Genomic DNA, 11,194 nt, shown 5'->3' with positions numbered 1-11,194 from the left:
TTAAAGTGCTCAAAATAAATTTCTTATGATGAATTGATGGTTCTGAATGACATGTCTTGCTCTACTACATTTTGGTGCAAAAGGGTTCAAAATTTTGTATTATTCTTAAATCATCCTAACATCCAAGGCTTCTACACCAGTGTTAAGGTTGATCCTTAACCTAAATGTTGTAGTGGAATGACCTAAACCTCTATGTTATAGCATCAGTCATCACTCTTGTAGACTTGATGCTCATTTATGGCTTTGGGCAATCCCTTTTCCCATGCAGACTTGACTTTATAGTAACAAATTGTATTTCAAAATCCATACGTGACTATTCCCATACAAAAACTCATACATACGTGAATCCCATGAAACTATACCTGTGTATACATTTTTAAATATGAAAAAATAAAATAAAATTATATTTTTTGGGCGAGGTTTACGAGTTTTACCGAGAGCCCACCTACGGGACACTGTGGCCTAACTGAAATAACCAATTTGAGGTGGTATATAAGCAGCCCTTGAGTAGGCCTAATTAACATGAGAGGAAAGATATCGACATTATACTATATTTCCACCAGATAAATTCTGCTTATCTCGTGCCTCTTGCACTTCTAGTCTCTAGGAAACCTTGAATTACTTTGCTGAGATGCCCATCATCCTTATCTAGCATCTTCTTGTACCTATTATAAAGGTTGTCTTCGTGGCTTGGGCTTGATGGATCTAAAGGAAGGCTTTGTCAGTGCCTTTGGCCTGGATTAGGTTGTATCTATCATGTACTTATTGTAGATAATCAATAAAGAAGCTCATGTCTTGTTCCTAATATATGTTGTCATCTTATGAATGATAGCCTGAATGTTTATATATGATTATCTAACATATTATTATGTATTCACATTTAATTATCTATTATGTATATGACTCTGTGATTGATTTGCAGGTCTGCACATCTTGGAGGATACAAAGGGTTTGGACCCTACGAGAACATCTTCAAACATATGACCTCAAGTATGTATCTTAATCCAACTTTGATAATTCAAATGTTTGGCATGCTTGATTGAGTGTTCTCTATTGATTATTTTATCTTTCTCTGTTGAGGCTTTCAACCCTTGCCTTAGGGAACTTTTCCCACCAACACTCTCCATGCCTCAACTCTTTGACCATTTTACAAAACATTAGCACTCCAAGGTCATCCAATTGTTGCTCTGGGTATTGGCATCTATAATATCATGGTTGATCATAATATAAATCATTACCTAAAGGAAGATATATGTTTGTAATAAGTTCCATCTTTGCAAATTTCTTTGAATTGTTTCTCAAATTTGGATCTAACATTAGATGCATACAATAACATGATGCATAGTACTAGTTTCATACTATGTCAGTTATATTTTTAAATTTAAACATTATTTATTGTCATCATACTTGATGGATATCATTACTTTTTTTATTGACTACACAACACACTTGAGATATCATGGAAAAAGCGTTACAATTATAGTAACTATCTTAGATATGGTTTTGTTATGTTGATAATTATGGCATCATATAAATGCGCTCCTAAAGGCTAAAATAATCAAGTATATTGCAAATATAAATTACTATTATGCTAAAAAATAGTTACAATTGATTGGTTATCATAGTTGGTATATTTCATTTCTAATATATCTCACTGAGCTACAAATTACCATTATGGCTTCATAAATCTCATCCACACTAAATACATTTATTCATCAGATAGCAAAGTGACCAAATACATGACCTGGAAAAGCAATGTGATTTAACCTTAGATGCTACTAAACTTAAGATTCATCTCATTGCAAGAAAATAACAAGGTACAACAAGTTCTATGATATTTTTGGAAGTATCTTTGAAAAGCATACCTCTAGGTTAAGTGTTGCTTTGCATGACACATATTTTCTTTTGCTAAGTGTATGGCATATCTATTCTACCAATAGCTAGGGATTTGCACTGACCACAATGAAAATGGCACATTAGTAGGCTTAATATTCTTGGCATCCTCATTGATGAACCAAAGGCATTATTAGAAAGGTGTCATGATTTTGAAGATTTACTTTACATAAATTAAAACATTAAAATTTTGAAGGGCTTAACCTAAATAATTTGAGTCAATTACTATTGGTGTGCAGTCGTGGTACTAAAGGTATAATGAATTCAAAGACTCTCACAACTAATGAAGTGTGTATGCAAAACAAAGTTTCTCATGGCAGTTGTAACTAAGGCTCTCATGTTTTTAATTTTTCACAAACACTTACGTTAGCAATCCTATTGTCCATCATAACATCTAGAAGCCTATTATTATGTCATTGACGTGGGTCTTGGTATTATTATGTCACTAGCCATGCAAAAAATTCAAAGATGATAATCATCATCATCATCATCATCAACATCATCATCATCATTATCATCTTTGACAAGAAAGGTTAGAAGATGACTGATTGATGCAATAAGTAGAAGACACTGATTCAAATGGGCTTAAGATAATTTTACTCATATCCTTTGAGAAACCACGAAGGTAGGTCAATGAGAGTAAAAGAGTACCATCAATCTAATAAAAAGTGGGAGTGCAATAAAAACACCTAGATCTAAGAAGAATGCCATAGAGAGCTAGGTTACTAGTCCAAGAAGGAAAGAAAACAAATATATGAAAAGGAATGAGTACAAGAGTAATCTATGTCACTTGTTTCATGTATGTATTTAAATTTGACTACCATGAAATTTATGTTAACATTTGAAACTGGGAGAGACCTAAATTCAACTAGAGGAGTACCATTGTGACCTTGTATAGTTTCTCTGCAATTTAAGTTAGTGCATGCTAACATTGGGAAGTCCCTTAGGCATTCTGAAGATAAAATATAAACCTAGGAAACAAAATGGTTTTCCATACTACAATAATAACTTCTTTTCATATAAAATCCAAATGAAATTCATATGGAAAAAATATGGACAACAAACTACAATGCAAAGATACACCTAAATAATTAATTCTTCCTTGGTAACCATGAATCTCTGCTATAAAACATCTCAAATATAGTCTTAAAATGTGTGGATCTGTGTGTGAAAGAACCAAAAACAACAAGTTTAAGGTTGTAAATTATATTTGCCTTGAATTCCTTGGTTTACTGATTGAAAAATTCAGTTAAATGTGGTGATTCCCATTATTATTTTTTGGGATTGGGGGAAATCCAAGTAAATAGTTAAACAAATGATATTCAGCCACTAATTAGGATATTACCTTTATTCCAAATTTGTGAGTGCAAAGTTTAAAAATATTGGATCCAACTTCAAAGCATTTTAGGATGTCAAACTACTTCCACTACTCTCACCAAGTCCAAGGGCATCCACTTTATGAAGCATTGCTGAAATGCGATGGTATTGAAGCCAGACAATATAATTTTAATTCCAACACGGAATTGGGAAGTTGATTTAGGCCACCTTGAAATAGTAGCTGACAATGGCATAAGAGTAATGGTTCTTGCCAATCCCAATAATTCTTGGGATGTTGTTTTCAACCATGAGCATTTAACCAGGGTTGCCGAGATGACAAACAGGTTAGGCTTGTTAATATTTCAAAAGAATTTGTTGAATTTTTTATTATCTAAAAATTCCAATTGCAGAAGTACATAAGATTTTGTGTACACCATTGTAAGGCACGCGAAGTTAGTTTCTTTGTAAATGATCTCGTTACAAACCTTAGGAAGCTTTGAAAATTTAGTGAATTATATTGTTCGACATTTGTTTCTTTACAATTCTTCATGCACTTTCACGTCTCTAGCAACAAGAAACATTGTAATGTGCACTTCTAGTTATGAGAAAATGCTTAAGTGTGTTTTAAATTACTTTGCCACAAACTGTTATTTTATATCCTTACCTTAACATCCCAAATCTCAGACCAGTCGTGCTTCTTAGAAGTATTGGGTATTCCATTCAGGGATACTTTGTAATTAATCCTGAGCTATTTACATCTTATCATCTTGTGCGTATTACCATATGTCACCTTTTAGCACACAACTATGCCTTCAATTGCTCTCAGCGAAAGTTTCTTATATGTGGGTAAGAATGGAATTATTTCTAAAGTAGATAGTAGCGATGTCTAATGTCTAATAGATTTATTGTGAACAACATGGATCAAGAGGCATAGTTGTGTGTTGGTTGTAGTTTTAAAGATACAATTTTCTATGTAACCAATCTAGGGATATTTTACACAAATAAGTATTTAACAACTTAAACATAAGAAGGTAATTCCTAAGTTTTGGAATCCTAAATGTTGAATGTGCAACTAATCTATAAATTAGTTAAATAATTATGTTTTTGAACTTGAGTTTATATCAAGGCCTCACTGTCTATGTAAGATTGTTCTTTGGTATTCTTGATGTTGCAATCAACACCCTCCAAAATTTTGCCTACACTTGAATTTTGGAGCCTGATGCGGATCTTACAATCTATCAACCCATAGTCACTTCATGGTCAATGGATTTTTTCAAAGTGTTTAATTCTTATTCTCAGATGCTAAGTTTCAAAGTCACTTGCTTTCACATGTTCATCCTTTTATGAATTCACAGGTGCACCCATCTTCTACAAGCTTAGATAGGAATTACACAACTCTTGAAAGTAAGGCTTGTGGAATCACTATTGACAGTGACTGCGCAATCCATAAACACAGTGTTGTGCACAACCCATGTTGACAATCGGTGCACACTTTCCATTGAAGTATCCCTCACTTTGGTTGCAATTGTACTTCTATTTCGGTGAGTTTTCTCAATTGTCACTTTTGCACAACTTTGCTTTCACAAGTATCTCTTTCACATTCACGATTGTAGTTCATTTTAGCAAGTGGTGTTTTCATACTTTAAATTTGTTTAAATTTTGCAAGTGTTGTTTTCACTTTTCTTAATGTCACAAATGTCGCTTCTAACTATTTTCACTCTTGTGTGTGTTGCACCTTTGGACAAAATTAGAGGCAAATATAACACACTTTTCTACATTAGATGGTCCTACATATCATTAAAATATCTTATACACATTCCTACAGCTTAGCTCACTTTCTGATCACAGTCGACACTTCTGTCACAACTTGTATTCTAAGTGTCGCAAGGTGGCGTTTCAACTATCACACTTAGAAATAAGTGTCACTTTGTTATCATTTCAAGGTGTGATTATTGATCATGAATCCTATGCATTTTCATGTCTTGTATTGATGCCATTCATGTGTGTTATCCATGTTTGAGTCTTGTTCGAATGCTTTTCCCTCTCTTACTCTACTGGTCCCACACTTAGCCATTTTCGAGCTCTTCTTCGTCCTCCTGAACTATGCAAGTTGTGAATACGTGAACCCTCTCCCATGTGATGAGAAAAGACTATTCATGAGGCTCATTGATAAGATCTGCTCCTCCCATACGTGTGCAGTGAGTCGTCTTTAAGGTAAGATCCTATCACTGTGCATTGAGAACCCTCAAAGCATGGGCACTAGCCCTTGTTGCAAGAACTGACTTGCCGCACTGAGATCTAGGCAATTATGCCTTGTATAGTACATTGATCATTTGTAGTGGCCCTCTGAAAAAAAAAAATAATAATAAATAAATAAATAAAAATATAAATAAAAAATAAATAATAAATAAAATAATAAAAATAATAAATAAAATAAAAATAAAATAAAATAAAATAAATAAATAATAAATAATAATAATAATAATAATAATAATAATAATAAAAAAATATAAAAAATAAAAAATAAAAATAAAAAATAAAAAATAAAAATAAAAATAAATAAATAAATAAAATAAAATAAAATAAATAAATAAATATGCAATACAAGGTCACCTCCCTTCATAGAGCACTAAGAACTCTCCTTAGGGAAAGTGACTTATCTTCTACTACTTGCTTTAGCCAATTGTGCAATTTTCCTTCCCAATGAGCCTTCCTTGGTGCAAGTTGCATTTCTAGTGGACAAGTAGCCATTGCAAAAGAAAAATGCACTAGCATAATAGCCTACCCTACTTCCCTAATGCATGTTGTAGTTACAGTGCCTAGTATTTCATTCTCTACTGACTAGAGCCCCTCACTGTGTCATGCCTTTTTCTGCTTGCCTTCCTATCACATGCCATAGTTCTAGTGGATAGTGGAGCCTTTCCTAGATCACTATTGAAGAAAAATGTGCTTTCCTTTAAGCCTTCCTCTCAGTTACAAAGCATGTCATATTTTTAGTTAGCAATCCATCAACCCTTGTCCACTAGACTCCCTCACTTCATAGCTACTGAGTCCTTCCCTTCCTTCCTAGCACATGTCGAAGTTCTATACCACAGCCAAGGCCTCCCTCAATCACTATGAATATCAAGTATGTTATCATTGTCTCCTCCTCCCTTGATCCCTGTGCATATCACAATTTTAGTTAGTAGGCTTATTACATAGTCTCTTGCACTTTCCCACTGCATTGGACCTAGAATAACCCCTCTTGCATGGCACAATTTTAGTGAGTGCCTTCCTTAGCCACTATTCAGCTCAACTGTGCCATCCTTAATAAACATTCCTCTTTCATTGCTTACATATCCTTATCACAAGAAACTTCTTCCATGAGAAACGTAGGTATAGAGTAGATGATTTCAAGAATAATCTTGCCTTGTCATGAGTGAAATTCATTGGTAGGTGTATCATCTCAAAAAGACAAGGAGATGCTCAAGGAAGATGTCAAGGAGAAAGAAGAAAATAAACATTTGCATAGAATAAGAACAAATAAGAACCATCATGAAGGCATGGAGAGATTCTTGACTATGACAGAATGAATACATTACACGATAACTCAGAAGCTTCCAACATTGATCCAATACCCTTTGGAGGGTGAAGATGAAGAACAAAGAAAATCTTTCATGAAGATTGAATACATTGCATGATAAATCAGAATGTCTCAACATTGATCCAAGACCCTTTGGAGGGTGAAGATGAAGAACAAAGAAGATATCTCATGAATATTGAAGACAAAGTAGCAAAAAGGAGCAACGTGACATTACCACGTCATCATGAAGTTCCATGTCATCAATGCAAATTTGTGGCTTGTACAAGTGTCATCACAATGTCATATGTGTCGATGTGTCTTGCCACATGATGTGGAATGTAATTATATATTATCGAAAGGAAAATGGAAAAAAGTAAATGTGTGGAAGTCCAAGAGTCTCATGTGCAATATGAAAAGTCACTTGTGGACCAAATAGTTAATAGAAGTTCAAAGGTAATTGAGGATTCCAAGAGTCATGAGGGTAACTCAAGAGTCATAAGGCTCGGAAATGAAAGGTCATTCCTCTTGTTATAAAAGAAACCTTATAACTCAAGAAAAATGATTTTTGGACGCTTAGAATTTGGAGAGCTAGCCTTGGATTCTTCGACTTGGCATAAGAGAGAAGATCATTCCTTGGAGAAGCAAGAAGTTACTTAATTCTCCATATTGGATCCATTGTATCACCATTGTAACTATCTACTTGGATATTTCACGTAATAATCAGAAGCTCATTGAGTCAACACACTTTCATTGGCTTTGGTGCTCATCTTATTGAATATGTGTTTCTTTTTCTTTAATGATCATTGTGTCTATGTGAAATATTTCGCTAGATAAATAATGAATATTTCATTGCTCTCGTGTTCCTCTCCTAGGATAGTATTATTACTTTCCTTATAGAGACTCACTCTTGTCTCCCATCTCATGGAGGCCTCCTTTTACACATTGTAATTGGTGTTTCACAATGTCAACTTACTTGTTTATTCTAAGGTTATGTGTATAATCTCTTATGTTATCCATTGAAACAAAGGAAAACCTTAATTTATGGTGCTTGGGATGATACTCCAAATGGTGCTCCTACTCCAAACAATGTGACATCTAATTGGGACTTCACATTAGGGAGACCCCCTGTATGGTGGCGGTATCCAGCACCATCAACATTTTGGCACTAGAAGGAGGGCCAGATGATAAGTTGTGCCCATTGAGTCCATTTGGAATCTCTTATCTTAGATGGCTCATCCCCAAATCATACTCCCGGGGAATTTTTCCAATAGATCCAATGGTAAACTTTTAATCCCTGACGCACCTCTTTATAACTTGTCTCAATTAAGATTTGATGGTGAGGGTGATACATCCATACTTTAGAATATCTTTTAGTTTTTCAAGTTTTGTGAATCTTATGAAATCAATTGTGAAGTTCTTACTTGTGTTCTTTTCTTCCTCACTCTTGAAGATCAAGTTAACTAATGGTGGCATACCCTTCCACCTGCTTCCATTCACTCATTTGAGCAATTCCTCAAGGAGCTTCATCAATCCCTTGATAAGTATCATTACCAAGATGTTTACAAATAGATTAATCAACTAAGAATGAACCCGTTTGAGTCAATTAAGGATTAATTGCTAATAGGTTCCTTCACCTATGTTATGAGTTTCCTAAAGAAGATGAAGATTGGGGTTTCTTTAAACAAAATTTTGGAAATTTGGTTCATATATCTTTGGATCATTATAAACCTGAACCCCTGATGTTTATGTTCCCCCAACATTCAAACACCTCTAATTTTAGAGGAGGAACCTACTATTCTATTTGTTCCTTATCCTCCTCCTTTTCCAGTACAATTTTGGTGCCTCCTTGTGATGATGTTGAATTTGGGAAATCTAGGAATCAAATTTTGGATCCATATCTTAAACCTTCATCCACTTTCCATGATCTTGATCTAGTGGAGGAAAGGTTGGAATGGTTCATGGAGCCTTGGGTGGAGACTAATCCATCCATTCCTCAAGATGATATTAACACTCATAACTTCAGTATTGAAACTGATTTGGATACCTATCATTCTCTATCATACCATTCTCATAATCGCTTGCCCCGTGATCTACTTGACCAGTCTCTTTCAAACTATTCTGATTCTCAGTTTTCTAATCTAAATAGTGATCAGGTGCAAGGTAGTCACATTTCATAGGTAGAGGAGTAGAAACGTGAATATTTTTTTGATATTTTTTTCAAAGTCCTTTATGTGAAGATGGTGTTTCTCCATTCTTGGCTAATATTGAATCTAGTATCTCAGCAATAAATCAAAAGAACTCAATTTTCCTAATCCATATAAAGTCATGGGCAACCATCATTCTGATGATGATGACTCTATTGATGTGTATGATGATGAATTACCATGTGTACCAAATGATCTTTCATTTTCTAAGAATATTATGATTTGAAGGATTTAGATCTTGAAATTGATTCAGTCAAAGAAGATTTTCTTATGGAAACTTCCTCTTCACCTCACTATCCCTTGTTCTCTACTATTTGTATTGCATTAACGTGTGACTGAGATACTCCATGCTCTTCAAATTCATCATCTAATGAGTAGGATTTTGAATTGACACAAGATAGTGGCGATGAAGAATGAAGCAATATAATCATTAAGATCCATTCCATTCCTCATCATTTCTAGCCTTACAGGAGGAAAAATCTTCAGTTCAGGTTACTCATGAGATTTATCCAATCTACCCATCCTTAGATGCGTATTTAGAAGAACCCCATGACTTGGGTAATCTATTTGTTAAAGTTGACAAATATGATAAAATCAATGATTTTTGGGCTAAATATATACACTATTAATTCCTAACATTAAATTGTCAACCAAGGAGTTGTAGACTTAGAGGTGCAAGCATAGGAAATGAAATATTGGAGCCTAGTCTAGCCTAATCTAAAGTCGGTGACAATATGAGCAAAGTAAAACAAACTGCAGGAAATTACCACTAAGGATTTATCACTTGGAAAAAGAAATAATTTGTTCTATAAAGGCTTAGATCACAATGTTTCATGTGTGATCAATCATGAGTAGCTTACTTCAGTTTTTTTTCCTTCAATGGATCGCTGTAATGGTTAGCTAAGCTATGAGAAAACCAAAGTAAACTAAATAAAACAAGCTGCAAGAAATGTTATATATCATAAGAGTCTTCACTTAATGGCACATGCAAGTGAGTGGTGAGATCTCTTGTCATAACATTTCTTGTTCTTCAAAATAGAAAACAATAATTCTAACATACAACCCGAGAAATAGAGTTTTCAAAGAAATATATGATACTAGATGCATGTAAATAGAGCAAATAATATATTTAAATTAAAAATACAATGAGCAGCATATTACCAATCTTGAGGGGTCCTCCCAAGCTGGAAATTTATACTAGAGGCACTTCAAATGAACTCCAAGGATGCAACACAAATATGGAATCAATCACCTTCCATATATTGAAAACTAAGCTCAAATTACAACAATGAAATCATAACTCTCTTCCTCCTCCAATACAAAAGAATGATCATAATGACAAAAATTCTCTCTTCTCACAGCCATATGAGGCTTATTTATACATGAAATGCCTGGAGGAATGGATAAAACTGAATTCCCTCAACTCATATTTTGGTTAAAACCAATTTTACAATTTTTAGAATGAAATCTCAAAAATCTGAGTTTTTATGCAGAAATTACAAACTCGGGTGAAAAACCCTTAAATACCTCTCTATCCTTTGTGAATATTTAGAAACCATTTATGGGATTTATAGCTGGCTACATTTTCTCGAAACCCATTTGGCCTTTTGGAAATATATTTTTCCATTTACACGCCAATTGAGGCGAAAATTCACAATTTGAGATTTTTACCATTTTTTATAATCTCGTACTAGATGAGCTGCATAAATATTCCCCCTGAGTTGCAGGTCCACACATGTGATCTGGGTGAATTCTAACTGAAGGGTCTACATGTTTATGTTGTTCCTGAAAAAACCCATGTCCTCGATTTTCTTCTAGAAGCTTCCAAAATTTCAACTATAATTCAGTACCGGATGAGCACAGTCTAGTACCGAATGAGCACATAAATAGGTGCCGGATGAGTCAGAGTACTGGACTAACTGTAGGAACATGTTTCTTGGACATAGAAACATATAATTAAACCATCATCAGCAAAACTATTGTATAATCATCATTTTAATCACTAAAAATATGGAAAATTATGTATTAACCACATAGGATGAATAACAAGAGATAATGGAGGTTTATGGTGTAATCAGGGATATATTATTGAAAAAATGCGGGAGAAGGTGTAATGATGAGTGTATTTATATAGAAGAAAATATGACAAAACTAGAGCCCAACAGTGATATAGATGGCTTCCATCCATATAGTAGTGATCTCATTTAAATTATTGGTA

This window comes from Pinus tabuliformis, chromosome 3_2 (assembly GCF_031772625.1).
Source record: "Pinus tabuliformis cultivar Carrire ecotype Pingquan chromosome 3_2, CPIR1, whole genome shotgun sequence".
NCBI lineage: Eukaryota > Viridiplantae > Streptophyta > Pinopsida > Pinales > Pinaceae > Pinus > Pinus tabuliformis.
The sequence above is the reverse complement of the archived record's forward strand: the minus strand, read 5'-3'. Positions refer to the sequence as shown.